General features: G+C 43.5%; 1 pseudogene; it reads left to right on the forward strand.

Annotated features, from left to right (window-relative positions):
- Positions 1-185: 185 nt before the first annotated feature.
- Positions 186-19,720, forward strand: LOC129051298 (putative uncharacterized protein LINC02693; annotated as a pseudogene).
- The last annotated feature ends 924 nt before the right edge of the window (positions 19,721-20,644 follow it).

Consider the following 20,644-nt stretch of genomic DNA (forward strand, 5'->3'; position numbering starts at 1 on the left):
GTCCCCCCGCCTCGCCTCGCCTCATCCCGCCCACTCCGCCCCGCCCACTCCGCCCCCCGCCCCCTGCCCCCTGCCTCTCCGCCCCCCGCCCCGTCCCCTCAACCCCGCCCGGCTCCGCCTCCTCCGCTCTGATCCGCCCCGCCCCGTCCCCTTCGCCTGCCCCGCCCCCGAGACATGCGCTGTGCGCCTGGCCGGCGGGGCTGGCTGAGGACTGCGTGTGGAGCTCCGTGGCCGGTGTCTGAAGTCGTCAGTTTACTGCTTGTAAGGAACATAGCGATCACTGGGAACCCGGAAGTAGAGACTCCTTTCTGCCGTCCCTTCGTCCCTCGGGCTGCTGCGAATCCCCCCGCCGGCCTCCAGGACCCCGGGCTGACAGAACGCCCGCACCGGTCCCTCCGCCCCAGGGCCCGCTATGCGCCCGGCATAATGGGAGAAAAATCACAATGGAAAGGCCCAGCCCCTTGCCATGCAGACGGGAAGCTTGGTCGCACGTCTGATCACCCTTACGCCCCTTGGGGCTTCACTCCCTCTTCGCGGGCTCCAACAACCTGGGTCAGGGCCTCCTTGTCCTGCGTGGGCCTCTCGGCCGCAAGAACACAGTCCCGAGCCCCGGCGAGCCCGCAGGCCTCCCACCCTCCGTGCACAGGCTGCACTTCTGCGCCCCAGCACTGCGCCTGCGGGACCATCTGGATCACTTTTCCATTCTGATGACGTCCTGTACTTCGTGGCTGCAGGCTCCTCAAGCCCCAGGTCTGTGCAGAGACGAGCAAAGCTTTCTGGAGCACCCATTTTACTACCAGATTTGGAAGGAACGAAGTTAAGTAATTTCCAAGGTAAGTAATTAAAATTTTACGATGAAAAGGCTAGAAACTCTTCGGCTGGTAATAACTGTCAGACATATCTGTGCCTGAAATGTCAGACTTTTTCTGAGAAAAAAACTGAAAACTTGTTTCCCATTATTTTAAATAGGAAAAATTATAGGGCACAGCAAGTCAATAGAAAAAAACCTACCAATTTCCTAACTCACAGTGTGGCAGTAGATTTAAGTTGCACATAAGTTAGGATGTAAAATGCTTAAATGTTGCCACTTGGTCACCCACATTTGATATGGTTGTTAACATGCAGTTGCCTTAGATGCAGTAGCTGTGGCTTGAGACCAGCAACATCCTTTTGCTGAACCTCCCCTTTGTCACCTGAACCTCCCCTTTGTCAACACATCAAAGCTTTTTAAGTGACTGTCATGATCCTGATGGTCTACCAGTTGTTTCTGGAAGCAACATGTGGCTTTTTCCAGCAAACTATTTAGTTTAAAATGTTGTAATTTTTGAAAGCTCAAACATTATGTCTACAACCATCACCCAAAAAATTTGAGACAGGTTCTTGCTCTTTTGCCGGAACTGCACCATGATAGGGGCTCCAGCGATCCACCTGCTTCAGCCTCCCCAGTAGCTGAGACCACAGGTGTGCGCCACCATGTCTGTTAATTTCTAAATTTTTTGTAGAAACTACATCTCCCCACATTGCCCAGGCTGGTCTCGAACTTCTAGACTCAAGCAGTTTTCCTGCCTTGGCCTCCCAAAGTGCTGGAATTACAGGCATGAGTCACCAACCGCACCCAGCCTGAAAAAAGATTTGTGAGATAAATAGCTGCTATACAGTTTCGATATTAAAAACTAAGATGTGTTCTTCCAGGAAAGTAATAATTTCGGATATATTCTGTGTCACATCCTGTGTTATGAAATAGATGGCAAAAAAAAAAAAAAATCCCATTTAATTTAAAGATGGAAGCTGTAACTTCAAGTAAATTTGGAGCTAAGGAGTCCTTTCGGGCTATGACCCCAGAATTCTGGGGTTCTCTGTACCGATTTTTTGCTAGTGTCCACACACAAGCATTCCTTAATGCTGTGTGTTAAACAAATGGACCTTCTTTAACCCCAGATTTCTCTCCATTTACCATTCTGTTTCTCTGCTCCATGCAACTACCTCACCTCATATCCTCTCTTGCACCCACTCCTTTCGAGCTTTCCTCCAGGATACTTTGCTGAAATGACTTTTATCTCAGTCATTTAGCTGCATTTGACACAGATGATACAATTGAGGATTTCCACCCTTTCTTCTGGATTTTAGGGACCTTCTCTCCTGGATTCCCTCTCACCTTTATCTTCATCCTCCTGCTCCTCCTCCACCAGATCTCTAATGATCCTCTCAGAATGATCCCACACAGTCTCATAGCTTTAAATACCATCCATCTGTTGATAACCACTAGGCTTGGGGCCTCTTCCCTGAGGGGAGCACCAAGAGTCATCCCTGACTCTTTTCCCTTCTCCCCCAACCCCCATGCAACCACACGGCAAGTCCTGTGGCTCTTGAGTGCAACCAGCATCCTGATTCACCATCTCCATTTCCACAACCAGTTTCAGTCACCTTCCTCTCCTACTGGTCTACTGCCAAAGATCGTCCAACCTCCCTGCATCCTGTCTTGCCCTGCTACAGTCCAGCCTCCACTCAAGCATCCAGAGTGATCTCTTGAAAATGTTAAAACATGATATAAGCATACCCCCACCCCAGTGTAAACCCTGCCACTGTCTACTCATTGCAGTGAATAAAAGCTCAGACAACCTGGTGCATGCCTCTTCAACCTCATCTCCTACCCTTGCTTGTTCTTGCTATGTGGGTCAGATTTTCTGGTCTGCAGAGCTGAAAACAATCTTAACTGACAAACGCTAGATCATAGACTGTATCTACAGCATAAGGCATGGAAGGAAAAGTCCGAGAGAATGAAGGGCCAGAAAAGTTTGTTTAAAAAAAATAATAAAAAGCACAGGAAACTGGAAACATAACTAACCTGTATGTATATACTTAAAAGAACATGGTAACAAAATGAACTCTTTAGAAACTGAGCCAACAGACTTGCAAACAAGTAGAAATACCTTTGGTCCTACTCTGAAAACAAAAAGAATCCTTAGTGAGTATACAAGAACAAAAATTGTACACATTTCTGGGTCATAATGCAATAAAACTAGAAATAATCAAAAGAGAATTTAAAGATGTTCAGCTTCCTGAAAATATTAAATTATCCTTTTAAACAAATTAATGCCTACATCAGGGTGCAAATCCAAAACACAAAGACCTTGCCTATAAAAATATATTTTTGCAAACAACAGTGTATCGGGATGTAAGGAGAGAGCTCACTGACTCAGAAGCTCCCAGAGTGACCAGATGTGTTCATGGGAACTGGAGCACTGCCCTGAAGTCATTTGACATCACCTTATTACAAGTAGGAACAGCCATGCTGGGAGATGCTCAGATGCCAGTAATAAGTCAGAGGATTCCCTCCTGAACGGGACCTCCCAGTCCTTTTGGCACAGGGTTCCAGGCGTGACCACAAATCCATCGGTGAGGGCTTTCAAGATCAACCTACCCTCAGGCAGTGGAGTGGAAACTGGCACTAGCAGCTACAGTGGAAAAAATGAACGTCCTCTAAGAATATGTCATCTGCCCCATGCAAAGACTCTGGATCCCAGAAGTCCTCCTGGTAAGGACTTGGAGCCAGACAACTTCATTTCCTGTCACCTGGGCTGCTCTCCCTCTGACAGCTATGGAAATTGGTGAAGCACAGGAACATATTGGAAATGGCAATGATGTGCCATGCCAATGTGTGGAAGTGTACAAGTTAAGTAATATTTTAAAAACAGAACTCACAACAGTTTGCACAATCCGACCAAAGCTCTGTCATGTATGTTCCTAAACAAGTTTGGAAGAGAATTTGGAAATGGCTGAAATTTTTTTATAAAGCTCATGTTTTTAGTTTGTTTAAATGTAAAAGCATACACTTAGAAACAAGTTAGTATGTAAAAATTTTTAATCTTAGCTATCTGGAAGCTTCAAATACCTAGAATGAGGCATTTCCCAAAGGTCTCTGTAACTTGAATTTCACCGTAGTTTGAAAACTCTTGCCCAGCATAATGGCTAACACCGGTAATCACAGCACTTTGGGAGGTTAAGGTGGGCAGATCACTTGAGCTAGGAGTTAGAGACCAGCCTGGGCAACATGGTGAAACCCCATCTCTACAAAAAATTTAAAAATTAGCTGGGAGTGGTGGCACTGCCGATAGATACAGCTACTCAGGAGGCTGAGGTGGGAGGATCCTTGAACCTGGGAGGTCTAGGCTGCAGTGAGCTGTGATTGCACCAGTGTACTTTAGCCTGGGCAATACTGCCAGACCCTGCCACCTCCCCTAAAAGAAAGAAAACTATTAGTTCATAGTGCAGCTGATGAAATAATATGCATCCACAAAGAAAGGGGCAATCATAATATGTATATAATTACTCAGTATTAAAATATTATGTATAGTATTACATATATTGAATACCTATAATGAATGGGGCACTGCTTTAAGCACTTTATACTCATTATCCCACAAGAATTCTCTCTCCAGCAGGTCTTAGTATATTCAATTTAAGGGCTAATTAGTAAGCAATATATAGAATTGAATGAGAAACTACTTAAAACATAGAAGGCTCTCGAAAATACAATGTGGAATGAGTAACGCAAGTTACAGAGATACACAGCACATTTATAGAAAGTGTAAAAACTTACAAAGTTAAACAGTATATTATTTAGGGAAACAATATATTATTTAGAGATATTATTATGTAATAAAAGTATAATGAAAGTCAGGGAAATAATACTTTTTGTAAAGCTTCAGATGAATGATTGTCCCAGATGGGGTTACATTTCAGAAGGGCCAACCATGCAGACGGCTTCAAATGTAGTGGAGTAGGTGATGGGTACAATTATTTATTTTACTTTTATGTGAGTCTGTGTATGTGTGTGTGTGTGTGTAATTTTGTATGTATAAAATAGTTCGTAATAATTTTTTTTTTTGAGTTGGGATGTTTCTCTGTCTCCCAGGCTGGATTGCAGTAGCATCATCACAGCTCACTGCAGCCTTCACCTCTCAGGCTCAAGTGACCCTCCCACGTCAGCCTCCTGATTACCTAGGACTACAAGTGCACACCACCATGCTTGGCTAAATTTTTTAAATCTTTTGTAGAGATCGGGTCTCACTCTATTGTCCAGGCTGGTCTTGAACTCCTGGCCTCAAACAGTCCTCTTGCCTCAGACTCCCCAAGTGCTGGGATTACAGGGTAAGTTGCTGTGCCCAGCCTAATTTTTTTTTATTTTTAAACAGCTTTATTGAGGAAAAATTCACATACCTTATGATCTGCTAGGGTTTAGTATAATCACAGATATGTGCAACCAAAACCGTGGTTAAGTTTACAACATTTTTATTAGTCCTGTACCTTTTAGCTATCACCCTGTTCCCCCCACCACCTACCCCAGCTGTAAGCAACCACAAATCCAGTTTCCATCTCAATAGATTTGTCTTCTCTGGGCATTTCATATAAGTCGATCCATATAAGTGTTTTTTCATGTCTGGCTTCTTCACATTTGTCTCATTCCAGAAGGTGCCTGAATTTTTCCACAACCGGGAATGCTAAGCTGTGGGGTGAATTTTTGGTTCCCAAGTGAATGTGAATGAGGCAGAGTGGAAGGAGAGTTCTTTGACTGAGGGAACGGGACAAGAACCAATGAAAGAAAGAGATCCAGCAGGAGGGGAGGGAGGAAGCGGGGTGGAGAGCTGCTTGAAGCAGATGAACAGAGCTCCAGGCCATGACAGCAGAATAGAAGGTGCAGTGCAGCGGGGTGCAGGTCCTGAGGGGGTGAGAGGGGGAATGTGGAAAACAGCAGGTCATAAACTCTGAATTCCAGCTGCTGGAGCTGTGGGTCCCAGGGGCCTGGTTATCCCCTCACAGGCAGGAGCTGGAAAGTGGGGCGCTGCTCAGGTCCAGGAAGGAAGTGGGTGCACGGGTGGTGTGGACATGTGCATGGAAGCCCACAATGCCCACAATGTGAGGTCAGAACTTCAGGGAGAACCTGCATTTGGGCTCCAGGCTGGTTGGAAGTATTCTTTCATTCAGCAGCCTTCTCATTAAGTGCCTGCTGTGTGACAGACACTGCAGAGCACAGAGATGCAATCTTACCTGTCCCAGCCTTCCAGGCACCAGGGGTGCCACGCGCTTTCAAACAACCAGCTCTCATGTTTCATAGAGCAAGAACTCACTCACTACCACTGGGACAGCACCAAGCCATTCCTTCCAGGGACTTGCCTGGAAGGCTGGGACATGGTTATTTTCCATCTCCCCATGGTTCATGGAACTGTATTCTGCATAGAATGGGCAAAGTGCAACTATCATTGATTAGTAATTGAAGAAACAAAGATTTCACCTTCATGTTTTTTACAAAATGCAATATCTGAGATGTAGCATTCTATATCTTTGGCTTCTTTAATGTTAGCTATACAGACAAAATAGAAAATGAAAAAAACCTTCCAATATTAAATATTCACATTGATGTCTGTATTAGTCTATTTTGTGTTGCTATAAAAGAACACCTGAGGCTGGGTAATTTATGAAGAAAAGAGATTTATTTGGCTTATGATTCTGCAGGCTGTACCAGCCTGGCACCACCATCTGTTTCTGGTGAGGACCCTAGGAAGCCTCCAATCATGATGGAAAGGGAAGTGGAGCAAGGAAGAAAGGAGGTGGGGTGCCACATGCTTTCCAACAACCAGCTCTCATGTTTCATATAGCAAGAACTCACTACCACTGGGACAACACCAAGCCATTCCTGAAGGATCTGCCCTCAAAGACCAAACACCTCTCACTAGGCCCCACTTTCAACATTGGGAATCAAATTTCTTTCTTCTTTCTTTCTTTTTTTTTTTTTTTTTTTTGAGATGGTGTTTCGCTCTGTCTCCCAGGCTGGAGTGCAGTGGCATGATCTCAGCTCACTGCAAGCTCTGCCTCCCGGGTTCATGCCATTCTTCTGCCTCAGCCTCCCGGGTAGCTGGAACTACAGGTGCTCACCACCATGCCCGGCTAATTTTTTTGTGTTTTTAGTAGAGACGGGGTTTCACCATGTTAACCAGGATGGTCTCGATCTCCTGACCTTGTGATCCGCCTGCCCTGGCCTCCCAAAGTGCTGGGATTACAGGCTTGCACCACCGCACCCATCCTAGGCCCCACTTTCAACATTGGGAATCAAATTTCTTTCTTCTGTTTTGTTTTGTTTTGTTAAAGAGATAATCTCACTCTGTCACCCAGGGTGGAGTGAAGTAGCGCAGTTATAGCTCACTATAGAAGCCATGGCTGAGCTGAGCCATAGCTTACTGTGGCATCCAACTCCTGGAGCTCCAGAGGTCCTCCCACCTCAGCCTCCTGAGTAGCTGGGATAACAGGCTCAATCCACCATGCCCAACTAAGCTTTTAATTTTTTGTAGAGACAGGGTCTCACTAGGATGTCAAATTTCAACATGAGATTTGGAGGGGACAAATATTCAAACTGTATCAATGTCAACAGGTTTTTTTTTCCTCATAAAGAGTATCTATGTGTTAGGAACTTTAGATGTTTAAAAAGTGGTGGGGGGGAAGAAATATATAATAAGGGACACACACTTTATAATTTCCTCACATTTTAAATTACTCCAATAACTAATACATAGATGGATTTATGGGTCTGGAATTTTTTCAGTGAGACATTTGTTTATAATTAAAATGTGGATTTTATCTCCTTATTCCTTTTTAATTCAGTCCCAGGCCTGAGCCACCATCAAAACCTTCCTACATTGAAGCTGGGGTTTTTCCCTGAAAATGTTGCTTGTTAGGAAACAAGGAGGCAGTTGCCTTGAGCCAGCTGACCTCAGCCGCCATGCCGCTCTCACAGAGGAGTGTTATTCAGTGGGAAGTTTTGCTCCCTGCATGGCACCGCAGCCCCTCAGCCATGAACTCAGCAAACACTGTCCCATTTTGCCCCCAGTAACAAGCACAGGGGCACCATCACAGGCTAGTACCCAGTGTGAACTAAGTCTTGGGAACTTACTGGAATTGTTGGAAGATATGTCCCTTTTTAGTAATGCACATGGCTGTAAATATTAGGTACAATTTGATTTCAGACTCAATTCATGATGTGTTTTGGCTCAGCTGTGGCCTGCATATGGTGTTGCTGAAACAGAAATGAAAATGCTGGTGAGCCACAGAAAGAAAAATCCTGTGTTTTCTGAAAGCTTCCAACACCTTTGGCCTTGTTCCTTAATCACCTGGGAGGAAGAGGACCTACAAAAACTGGAAACGCAGTGGCCAGCAACCAGCCCTTGACAGGCTTGCTGAGCTGTGAGGGTCTGGAGGAGGAAGAAGCTCTGCATTGTTTCTGCAGCCCCTGTGCAAAACAATGTTGAATTCCAGCGTGATATTGAAATGAATGTATTTTATTGTAATGTTAAATCTTAAATTTTTTATTAAGTCCTTTGTTCACAAATGGAAACAACAAAATGACAAATTATTTAAATTTTCAGATTTTATAACCTTCCTGTCCTCTAGCAAAAAAAAAAGAAAGAAAGAAAGAAAGAAATTTGATTCCCAATGTTGAAAGTTGGGCCTAGTGAGAGGTGTTTGGGTCTTGGGGACAGATCCTTCAGGAATGGCTTGGTGCTGTCCCGGTGGTAGTGAGTGAGTTCTTGCTCTATGGAACATGAGAGCTGGTTGTTGTGAAAGCGCGTGGCACCCCACCTCCTTTCTTCCTTGCTCCACTTCCCCTTCCACCATGACTGGAGGCAGCCTGAGCTTCGGAAGGGAGGCAGTCCTTTAAGACAGCCGTGTCAAATATAAACAATATGAGCTATGCCTGCCTGTAGTTTTAAATTTTCTACTAGCCAGGTTAAGGAAACTAAAGAGAAACAGGTGGAAGTGATTTGTAATAATATAATTTATTTGACCCAATGTATCCAAAATATTTTAATGTGTGATCAGTATAAAATTATTAATGAAACATTTTACATTTCTTTGTCCTAAATCTTTAAAACTCACTCCATATTTTACACTTCTAGCATATCTCTGTTCAAAGCAGCCAGATTCAAGATGTTCTGAAAGCTCTGACTCCCTGAACTCAGGAAGGTGAAGGGCCTGAACCCCACTTCTCTGCCAGGAGCAAGGGAGCTCCCCCTCCCTACCCACATCTCTTCCCAGTCCCAAAGGAAGAGAGAGTGCCCTGAGAGAGCAGGGGCTGCCAGCAGGAGGTGGCCACAGGTAGGCCACTGCTGCCCATCTGCTGCTTGGTGCAGCCATTCTCCCCGCCAGAGATCAGAGGACAGCAGGGTCCCAGGAGGTGGGACCTGTCCACAGCCTTGACCTCCAGAGTTTAGATTTGGAGGGAATAGATTCCAGACAAACGCCTTACCTTGCTATTTGGCCCTTGCCCTAGTGGTCAGGCTGTCATCTATTTCCTCCTGTGTTGTGCGATACTGTGTGAGTTTTAAGCACATACACGTCTACATGCATTTCTTTATAATTCAAGGGACCCAACTTCTAATAAGGGGAAAAGGAATTCAGTACCTAGACAGTCCCTATAGTGTGCCAGCTAACTTGTAGTCAGCATGTTGTTAATCCTGGCATCCTGTCAGCTCTGGGTGTGTTGGTTAGCTGTTACTGTGTAATGAGCCATCCCAAAACTTATTTAGCTCATGATTGAGCAAGTCAGCAATTTATGACAGGCTCCTGCCATAAATTACTTACTATACATATAAAACCTGCCGTACCTTTGTAAGGTATAGCAATCTTCATGTGTGTGTATGGGAGAAGGGGGTCAGCTGCTGGTGACCAGGAAGCTCTGCTGTTGAGAGTGAGTTGACTGTGGAGTGGGCAACTTTGGTTCTCTTCCCCAAAGTGTTTCATCCTCTAGCAGGCTAACCTGGCCTTGTTGTCATGGAGATGGCAGGGTTCTGAAAGAAAAGGAAGAAGCATTCAAGACGTTTTGAGAGTGGGCCCAAAACTGCCAGGTGGATCCAAGTCTTGGGAAACAGATTCTAACTCTGGATGGGAGCAGCTGTAAAAGTGCATTGCAAAGGGTGTAGACACAGGGAAGGTTGAAGAAACACGTATAAAGCACTCCACATGTTTGGAAATTCTTTTCATCCCATTTTGGTATTTGTAGGCTATTACTGGTCTTCAACACAGACTAAATCAAAATGCTGTGCCCAAAACAACCTCTTACTCTGAAAGCAAGTGATGTAAAGATAGATCTGCTGAAAAGACATTTCCTCCTGCTGCACTTTAGTCAAGCAGCTGAGCACGTCTTGAAGCCGTCCTTTGATTTTAACAGGGCAGAGCTGTTTTCTAAGACGGCCCACCACCCCTCCCCGCAAAGCTGAGATGCTGCAATGAGGCAAATCCCAGCAGCACACAAGGAAACCAGGCCCAGCTAAGGTTCTCACCCCTGATGCACCTTATAATCACCTGGGTGGCAGGGGGCTTTTAAAATTCCCAAAACCCAAATTGCAACAGACCAGTGAAATCAGAATCCCTGGGGTAGGATCCAGACATCCTTGCTGTTTAAAGCTCTCCAACTGGTTACAATGTGTGGCCAGAATTGAGAACCACAGCGTGAAACCAACGTCTTTTGATGAACTAGTAGCAAATGGTTTCTCAAACGAATGTGAAGTCTTTGCTGCTGAGCTGTAGCCTTTCAGTCTTACTTGCGTTATTTACATTATTTACATACTATCTTTTGCAGGACTTGACCTCTGCTCCTTGTTTTGTTTCTGATTCAACTCAATTTCACAAGTACTGAGTGCATATGATGTGCAGAACACCGTGCTAGTTATTGTGGCCTTGGTTTGGGGAGGACTTTGCTGGGAAATAAAATCACATCGTCAGAAATAAGAGTCTTGCTACTTACCAAATTGAGGCAAAAATGGGAAGACCTAGGGGGTCTCACCCAAGGGTTAGGACACTAATAGATACATCAGAATATTACAGTTCATCTGCTGATGCTGTGAGTGGAAGTGTTCCACTTTGAAACAAAAAACGCTGCTGTTACTCTGAGATACTAAGTTTTGTGTGCAAATACATGGTATTTAAATATTTTGTTGATATATAACATGCATGTAGAAATACATGCATAAAGCATTCCCGTAAGCTCAATGTATATTATGACAAAATTGATACACGTGGGTAACCAACAAATAGAAGCAGCGTCACTCATGTGGCCCACAAGCGCTTTCTCCCTCCCTCCTCTTCAAATGTACCAGTGTCTTAACAGCTGACATTACAGATCAGTTTTGTCTTTCTGTGCAAGTCTTTTCGTTACAGAAAAATGTAAATATATAAAAATTGAACAAAATTGTATAATAGAGCCGTGATCCAGCTTCAACAGCTAATAATCATGTGCCATTTTTGTTTCTTCTGTACCACAGCCCTTTCCCTACTACCCTTCATTTTATTTTTTTTTTTTAGTTCTTTTTTGGTGAGGTAAGATACACATGCATTGAAAGGCACAAGTCTTAATTGTACAGCTTTGAAAAATAAATACACCCATATAACCTTCACCTCTTTTCAGAATGGAATATTTCAATCATCCCCAGAAAACACCCTCATGTTCATTCCTAGGCAATTTTTAACTTCCCCAGAGGAAAGTACTGTTGTGGGGGTTTTTTAACCGTAAGTTCATTTTACTTGAAATCATACAATATACATTTTTATGTCCAGCAGTCTCAGCATAATATTTGTGAAACACCTCCATAGTGTGTGTTTTAGTAGTTTGTTCCTTTGTATTGCTGAATAGTATTCTGTTGTATGAATGCACCGTGGTTTGTTCATACATTTCTCTGTTGATGAATATTTGGGTTATTTCCTGTTTTGGGCTATCATAATAGTAAAGGTCTATGAACATTCTTTTACAAGTACTTTTTTGTATTGTTTTATTCCTTTATTAGCATTGAAGTGACACATTTTTTCATTTTTTAGCAGTTGCTCCAAGGATTACAATGTGCATCATTAACATTCTCACAGTCTAGAATTAATATTGTACTATTACAGTGAATGTAAAATAGAAAAACTTGCTACAGAATAGTGCCATTTATCTCCTATCCTTTGTGCTGTTGTTGCCATAAATTTTACATCTGCATGGCATAAACCCCATAACACAGTGTTATATTTGCTTTAGTCATAGATCTTTAGATGAAATTAAGAGGAAAAAAAAAGAAAAATATATAATAAATATTTGGAGGGAGATGTTTTGAGGCCACAGAAACATACTGTTTCTTCATCCAAAATTTTTGCATTCGTTGATGACTCTTTCCTGCAGTAATGATTACTGTGGTGTTCTAGTGGTAGTTTTCTGTTTGTGCTCCTTCAACATTTATTACTTGGAATTCTTCTGCAAGGAAGATTTGTCTTTCCTTCCTGATTTATTTAATCTTTTCTATATCAGTATGGACTTGTGGATATTTATTTTATGTTCTTGGTTACAGTTTAGTGCTGTCATAGTTGTTTGCCACTCACATTGTTCCACCTTGAGTCATAGCTCTTCCAGGTTGGCTTCTTTTGACATGTCCCCACCGTTTTATGTTTTTTAAAAGCACTTTCTTATTTTCTGGCACTGCAAGTTGCTCTAATCTCATCTCGTGTTTTTCATGGCAGGCCTAGAATTAGTCATTTCTCCAAGAAGCCTTGGTTTCTTTTATAGGAGAATGGTATTTAGAAACCAGGATCTGGGTACTGGGTGTGCTCATTAATACTGGGATATCACTGCTTCGAGGCCCTCTCAGCATAGTTTGGAAACATGTGAATGTTTCCAAACATGTATGCATGAATACAAACTCAGCATCTACCTATCTACATCTGTCCATCTAAACAGATACATTAAAAGAGACATGGGTTCATACTGACATTCCTAAGTCCAGTACAGCACCTTAGGGTTTATTCTAGCATTCTCCCTTTGTTTATTTATATCTCTTTCACCTAAAGAGAGAAACTGGGCTCTAATTTTCTAAAATATATTTGCTAACATGGAAAATCATTTCAGAATTGCTAACCCATATCCTGAAACAAATTTGCCAACCAGAATACACTATGTTTGTGTGCAGTTCTTGAGTCTTACAGTATTCAGTCAAAACAGTATTTTCCAAGGTTACTTAGGTGAAGACTTTTTTCCCCCACATTCTTCAATATGGGTTAGTCAATATTTTTAATTCAGTAAAATTCATTTGTCACCAACTGCATTCCATCTGACCCACCCACCATCTTTGTTGATTTTTAAATTTATATAGAATAAAACTCATTCTTTGTAACATACAGTTTCATGAGTTTTGACAACTGTATAGAGTTATACATTCACGTTCACAGTAACAGAACTGTCTCATCACCTCTAAGATTCTCTATTCTTGACGCCTCTTTGTAGTTAACCCCTTCCCCAACCGCATTATTTGGCAACCACTAATCATTTTCTATCCCTATAATACTACCTTTTCTAAAATATCATATAAATAGAATTATAGAACATATACAACACAGATGAATCAATTGGTTGTTTGTTGTTGTTGAGTTGTCAAGAATCGCTTGGCGATATATGTGAGAGTTTATTTTGGGGCTCTCTAGTCTATTCTGTTGGTCTATATGTCTGTCTTTATGCCAGCACCACATTGTTTTGATTTCTGTAGCTTTGTACTAAGTTTTGAAATCAGGAAGTATGAGTCCTCCAACATTGTTCTTTTTCAGGATTGTTTGGACTATTCTGGATCCTGAAATTTTATATGAATTTTAGGATGAATTTTTCTGTTTTGCACAGGACATCATTGGGATTTTTACATTCTTGGTTTAGTTAATTCCTAAGTATTTTATTCTTTTTGATGCTATTGTAAATAGAATTTTCTTAATTTCCTTTTCAGATTATTCATTATTAGTATTTAGAAACACAGCTGATTTTTGTGCACTGATTTTGTATCCTACCATTCAGCTGAATTTGTTTATTCTAACAGGAGTGTGTGTGTGTGTGTGTGTGTGTGTGTGTGTAATCTTTAGGGTTTTCTACATCTAAGATCATATCATCTGCAAACAAATATAATTTTACCTCTTTCTTTTCAGTTTGGATGCCATTTGTTTCTTCTTCTTGCCTAATTGTTCTGGCTAGAACTTCCAAGCCATTTTGAATAGAAGTGGTGAAAGCAGGTCTCCTTGCTCTGTTCCTATCTTAGTAGAAAACCTGTCAGTCTTTCACCATTAAGTATGATGTTAGTGTGTGTTTTTCATATATGATCTTTATTATATTGAGGTAGCTTCCATCCCCTCTGCATTTGCTGAGTGTTTTTTCATGGAAGGGTATTTAAATTTTGTCAGATGCTTTTTCTACATCTGTTGAGATAATCATGTGATTTACCACTCCATTCTCCTAATGCAGTGATGTTTGAATGTTCAACCATCCTTGCATTCCAGGAATAAATTTTACTTGGTCATAGTGTATAATTATTTTAATATGCTGCTGAATTTAGTTTGTTGGTATTTTGTTGAGGATTTCTGCATTGATATGCATCAGGGAAGTGATACGTGTCTCTAGTTTTCTTGTCTACTTTTTTTCTGACTTTGGTATCAGGGTAATGCTGACCTCATAGAATGAGTTTAGAAATGTTCTCTGATTTCCAGTTTTTTAGAAGAGATGGATTAGTGTTATTTAAATGTTTGATAAGATTCACCAGTGAAGCCATCTGATTCAGGGCCTTTCTTTGTCAGAAAGTTTTTGATGACTGATTCAGTCTTCTTAGTAGTTATGGGGTCTATTCTAATTTTCTGTTTTTTCATGATTCAGTCCTAGTAGGTTTTGTATACCTAAGAACTTGTCTATTTTATCTAGACTGTCCTATTTCTTGGCAAACAGTTGTTTATAATACACCTCTTATAATTCTTTATTTCCGTAGAATTCGTAATAATGCCCCACTTTTATTTTTGGCTTTGAGTCTCTTTTTCTTAGTCAATCTAGCTAAAGTTTTGTCAGTTTTGTTCACCTTTTCAAAAACCAACTTTTGGTTTTGTTTATTTACTGATAAGGAGGGATTTATTTCTGTCATATACTGTTGGTTGTTTATATGCTTTATAGCTTTTTTGTTCTTCATTTCCTGCATACTGTATTCTTTTGTATTTAATTGATTTTTGGTAATGAAATGTTTTAATTTCCTCATTTCCTTTTGTATATGTTCTATTGTGTGTGTGTGTGTGTGTGTGTGTGTGTGTGTGTTTGTGTACCACCATGAGATTACATTTAACTTGCAAGTTTATTTATTTTATTCAATTGTATAAACATACGGTAATTTATTTATCCATTCTGCCCTTGATGGTCCTTTGGATTTTTTTTAATTATTGGACTTTTTTTTAGAGCTGTTTTAGATTTACATGAAAAATGAGTGGAAAGTACAGGGAGTTCTCATATATCCAGTTTCCTGCCCACATGCCCTGTTACCCTTACAGTCTTGCCTTGTGGTACATTTGTTACAGATGATGAACAATGTAGAAACATTATTATTAACTAAAATTCACTAGAAGTCACTCTTTGTGTTGTACCTTCTATAATTTTGAGAAATGTGTAATGACATGACATGTATCCATCATTAATGCAGCATGCAGAATAGTTTCACTGTCTTAAAATATCCCTTGTTCCTCAGCTACTTGTTCCTTTTTTTCACCCTCCCCCTCCCACAACCCTGGCAACTACTGCTCTCTTTACTGTTTCCATAGTTTTGCCTTTTACAGAATATCATGTGGTTGGAATTCTATGGTACATAGCATTCAAGTGGGCTCCTTTTACTTACCAATATGCATCTAAGTTTCCTGTGTGTCTTTTCATGGCTTGTTAGCTCAGTTTTAAATCAAGGAATAATAGTTCATTGTGTGAATCCACAACAGTTTATCCATTCACCTACTGAAAGGCATCTTGATTGCCTCCAAGTTTTAGCAGTTATGAATAAAGCTATCATAAACATTTACACGGAAGTTTTTGTGTGGATATAAGTTGTCAGCTTACATATGATAAGTGTATACTTCACTTTATAAGGAACTGCCAGGCCAGGCACAGTGACTCATGCCTGTAATCCCAGCACTTTGGGAGGTTGAGGTGAAAGGACTGCTTGAGCCCAGGAGTTCATGACCAGCCTGGGCAATATAATGAGACCTAATCTCTACAAAATAAATTTAAAAATGAACCATCTGTGGTGGTGCCTGTTGGTGTTAATATCATTGTTATGCAACCTGCTCTAGGAAATGATGATCCTGTATTCTCTAAGATGAACCTAATGAGAACCACTCAAGTCAGTAGTCACAACCCATCATTAGCAGAAGCTCAGAAAATAAGATGTTAAATGCCTGGCCATTAAGTTTTCTTATCTTTATTTCTATAGAATCATCACCCCTGCCCCATAAACATGAAAGAAAAGACAAGAGAAGCACCCCAGAAGAGAAGGGGAGAAGTGCCCCAGAAAAAATCATACAGTCTCTGAAGTTTGCCCAGGTGGGCCCAGGCCAGCCAGCCTCTCCTCTGGTTGCCCAGCCAGCTACAGGCTGTCATTTAACCTTCCGCCCAGCATGCTTTTGAGTGTGCAGAAGTGCTGCATGCCCAAACATGCTGTGCACACAGAGCAGCTCTTTGTATCCCACTCCTGGCCGATCTCCTGCATCATCTCATTGAGCTTCATTGAACTCCACAGTCTGCATGCTCTGTGGAACTCAGGGTCTTCATTTTGCATGGAACTCAGGGTCTTCATTTTCCATGGAACTCAAAGTCTTCTTGCTGTGTGGAACTTGGAGTCTCCTGGCTCCATGGAACTCAGGGCCTTTGTGCTCCATGGAACTTGGGGTGTGTGTGATTCATGGAACTCAGAGTCCTTGTGCTCTGTGGTACTCAGAGCCTGTGTGCTCTGTGGAACTCGGGGTCTGCATGCTCCGTGGAAAGCACCAGGATGCACTTGACCCCCTACACCCACACACACATCCTTCATTTTATTCCTGGCCCTCACCTGTCCACCCTGTGAGGCTTCTTCACCCCCACTCTCCTTTGAGCTCATGCCGGGTCTTTTGCACTGGCCTGAAGCATGGGTGTTGGTAGGAGGGAGTGGCTGAGGTCATGCCTGCAGGCAAATTCTGCTAGTGTCGCACCTGATGGAGCTGCCTGGGGAGGATGTTTCCTTGGAGGACGCGCCCTGGCAGCCACTGGCTTCTTATGGTGCCTGCACTGCTGCTGCTGCCATGGGGGCGCCACAGGGCCACACTGGGGGCTGTTCTGGAATTGGTGGTTTTCATTTCCAGGTTAGGTAGGGACTGGCAGGCACCTTGGCTGTCCTTGTGGCTTCTGCCCTGACCCTGGTCCTACCCAGGCTGCCGATTTTCCGGGCTGCTGCTCTTCCAGGAGGAAGTAAAGGTGGGAATGGCTGAAACCTCAGCTTTGGATTCGCAGAGACCCTAAGCTGTGTCATGCAGAAAGGGAAAGGATTGCAGATGGTGATGGCATCAGCTGAAGGCAGGGGATTCACTGTGATGCTGGAGCCGTCCACGCTGGGATGTTTGCATACAGTCCAGCTTCAATTCGGTGGCCCATCAGCGAGTCCTGGATTCAGTCTCACTCGCAAGCCATGGACAACATGAGCTCAATTTGCCAGGACTCTTGGGGTTAGGGAGAGCTTAGCGTCCGGGTGGCTCTGGTTCCTTCTCATGCTGAAATTCTGCTGGTGTTCCTCCATGGGGCCCTTGTGGGTTTTTCTGAGGTGCCCCTCTTGCTGGAGTCGAGGATGAGAAATGTTTTCAGTGGGTTTTCACCCTCCACACATATGTAAGAGGTGTTGTGTTTCATTCCTGTCAGTATTCATTGCTGCAGCTTCCTGAAGTTGTGTCCGTTAAAAGGCAGGGACCCAGTGTCCAGGCTACAGAGGGTGACTCCAGGTTCCACAGCACCACTGTGGACCAGTGTGCCTATGGCCTTAGGAGAATTCCCAGATAGCACAAGGGGGCTGCCCCAGAGGGTGTTCAGCTTGTTGCCAACAGTTACTGAAGCCAGAGTCTGCAACCTTAATGTTCAGGTGAAGCAGCCAGAAACAGGTGTTCTGGCTTTAGGTCCCTGTGGACAATGCCATTCTCTCCTTCCCAGGCTACTGATGTCCTGGGTTGCTCCTCTTATGGTAGAAGCTCAAGATGGAATGGCTGGAGCTTGGCTGCCTCCGGTTAGAGCCTGAGCTCTATATTGCCGACATCACCCGGCAGAATTCCTCATGGGCCCCTTTTGTTGTGGGTGCGACTGCTGGGGCCAGGGTTGTCGTGGGTAGTAAAGGTATTTACCAAGACAACTGTGAGTAAAGAATGGCAAGTTTATTACAGAAACTATGAAAATACATTGCAAGAATGCAACATGCAGCACAGCAGAGAAGGGGCTGTCTGCAAAGATAAAGGGCTGGAGGGAAGTTTTCTAAGGTTGTGCTGGATGTGGCTATGTGCAGGTGAGCTTGTGCTATATGCTAAGAATATGTTGGAATAATTTTAACTGCCAGGGGTTTCCTCTTCTGGTGCCTGAGGGAAACGCCCTGCTGCTTTTAGCTGTCTTGTAACCCACACGCCTTTTCATTTCTGAAGTTGCAAGATAACGGCTGTGGTTTTTCACACAAAAGGGTTGCAGACTGGGTTAGGTCCATGTTCTGCCAACCTGGCTCTTTCCCAGTTTCAGTTAACTTAGTGGTTTACTAGAGCCCCACACCTTTCTCTTTCATATGGCCATGATCCAGCAGGTAATCCGTTACCTCCCCTCCACTAGAGAGCTCCACGGCCAGGGGTAATCCTCACTTCTCCTCTGCTAGAGTGCTCCATGGCCAGGAATAATCCTTACCTCTCCTCTGCTAGAGTGCTCCATGGCCAGGGGTAATCCTCACCTCTCCTCCGCTAGAGTGCTCCATGGCCAGGGGTAATTCTCACCTCTCCTCCGCTAGAGTGCTCCATGGCCAGGGGTAATCCTCACTTCTCCTCTGCTAGAGTGCTCCATGGCCAGGAGTAATCCTCATCTCTCCTCTGCTAGAGTGCTCCATGGCCAGGGGTAATCCTCACCTCTCCTCCGCTAGAGTGCTCCATGGCCAGGGGTAATCCTCACTTCTCCTCCGCTAGAGTGCTCCATGGCCAGGGGTAATCCTCACCTCTCCTCCGCTAGAGTGCTCCATGGCCAGGGGTAATCCTTACCTCTCCTCTGCTAGAGTGCTCCATGGCCAGGGGTAATCCTCACCTCTCCTCCGCTAGAGTGCTCCATGGCCAGGGGTAATCCTCACCTCTCCTCTGCTAGAGTGCTCCATGGCCAGGCAGTGTTTCCTGCGTCCAGAGCACCTCAAACAATTTCAGTGTTGTGGTGACTCAGGGCCTTCACCATACAGACTTGGCAGCATAGTCTAGAGGCTGGAGGGGCTCTGTGACTCCTATTAATGACGGTCACTGCCACGGTTTCCCCAAGTAGGATGTGCCGGGAGAACTGCTCCATGTTGGCTCAGCAGAATGTTATTATAGGTAGCTCAAAAAGAGAGGGAACAGGGCTTCTCTAGATTATTTCAGGGAACAGCTATTATTTGAATGTTAATTTAAGACTATTTTATCAATTAAAAATGTAAGACCCAAGAAACTTCATTTAGGAAGAATGAATAAATTGAATGAATACTGTTAAACTTTATTCTTCTTTCAACAAATATTTTCTGCTCCTCTCTATGAGTCAGGCACTGTGCTAGATACCATAACATAGAAACATAGCGTCAATCAAATATGGTGTGGGTACTGTATGTCAAATTTAAAAATAAAATAAAAGTGCTATATAAGAAAACTCTCAGTGCCCTGGAGGCAGGGTCCAGAGACATATCCTGTGGATGACTGGGGCTGAGGTTTAAGGGATGAGCGTCGGTGATGAGACGGATGGGAGAGGGCCCCTAGGAAAAGCGTCTTCAGGCAATTGTGGTTCAGTGAGCTGCAGCCGTCGCGGCAGGAGAGTGAGGAGCACGGCCTATCTGGTGATTTGCTGTGGTTATGTTCTGTAAACTTGCCTCCGGGTCCTGAAGTATTGCTTCTGGGGAAACACAGGGTAAGGTTCCTGCAAGCCTCTGGTTGCAATATTTTCAACTGCCAAGGCACCATTCATGTTCCATGGCTTCATTTTCCAACATCCCTGTAAAACAAGCCAGTCCCATCAGTGTTGAAAACTGCTCTCCACATACCCTTTTCCCGTAGAGTACTTCCTGATCTACAGAGCTGCCGCTGCTGAAAAGCTAACACTTTCCATGCCATGCTGCCTTTTGAAAGGCGCCAGCCAGGCAGCATTAGCTAAGGCCGCTTTTTGGCTCTCCTCACAACAGTGCTGCCCGCTGTGCTCTCATTGGTCATCATCTCATGAAGTCACAAATGTAGCTGCTTTTCCATGGTTTCGCCACACACCAGTGGTGTTAGTTTTGCACTTTCCCGAGCAGCCTCGTGTACAGGTTGGTGAAGCTCCCCTTCCTCTTTCTGGATGCACTGTAGTGCTTGTCATTAGCGTTGAACTCACAATTTGCAGCACTAGAACCCACACCTGAACCAAGCTTGGCTAACAAGCGTTTTCTCTGTAAGGCACATCACAGCCTTCTTGCTCATAAGGACACTAGACAGCGCTTCAGCATTATGCTTAGAGGCCGTTTCAAACTGTGAAATCTCCAACAACAAGCTCAAAACTGCAAAAAAAGTGGTACTATATAGACCATGAGAAGACTGGTTTGCAGGT

This window comes from Pongo abelii, chromosome 19 (genome assembly GCF_028885655.2).
Source record: "Pongo abelii isolate AG06213 chromosome 19, NHGRI_mPonAbe1-v2.0_pri, whole genome shotgun sequence".
In the NCBI taxonomy this organism is placed as follows: Eukaryota; Metazoa; Chordata; class Mammalia; order Primates; family Hominidae; genus Pongo; species Pongo abelii.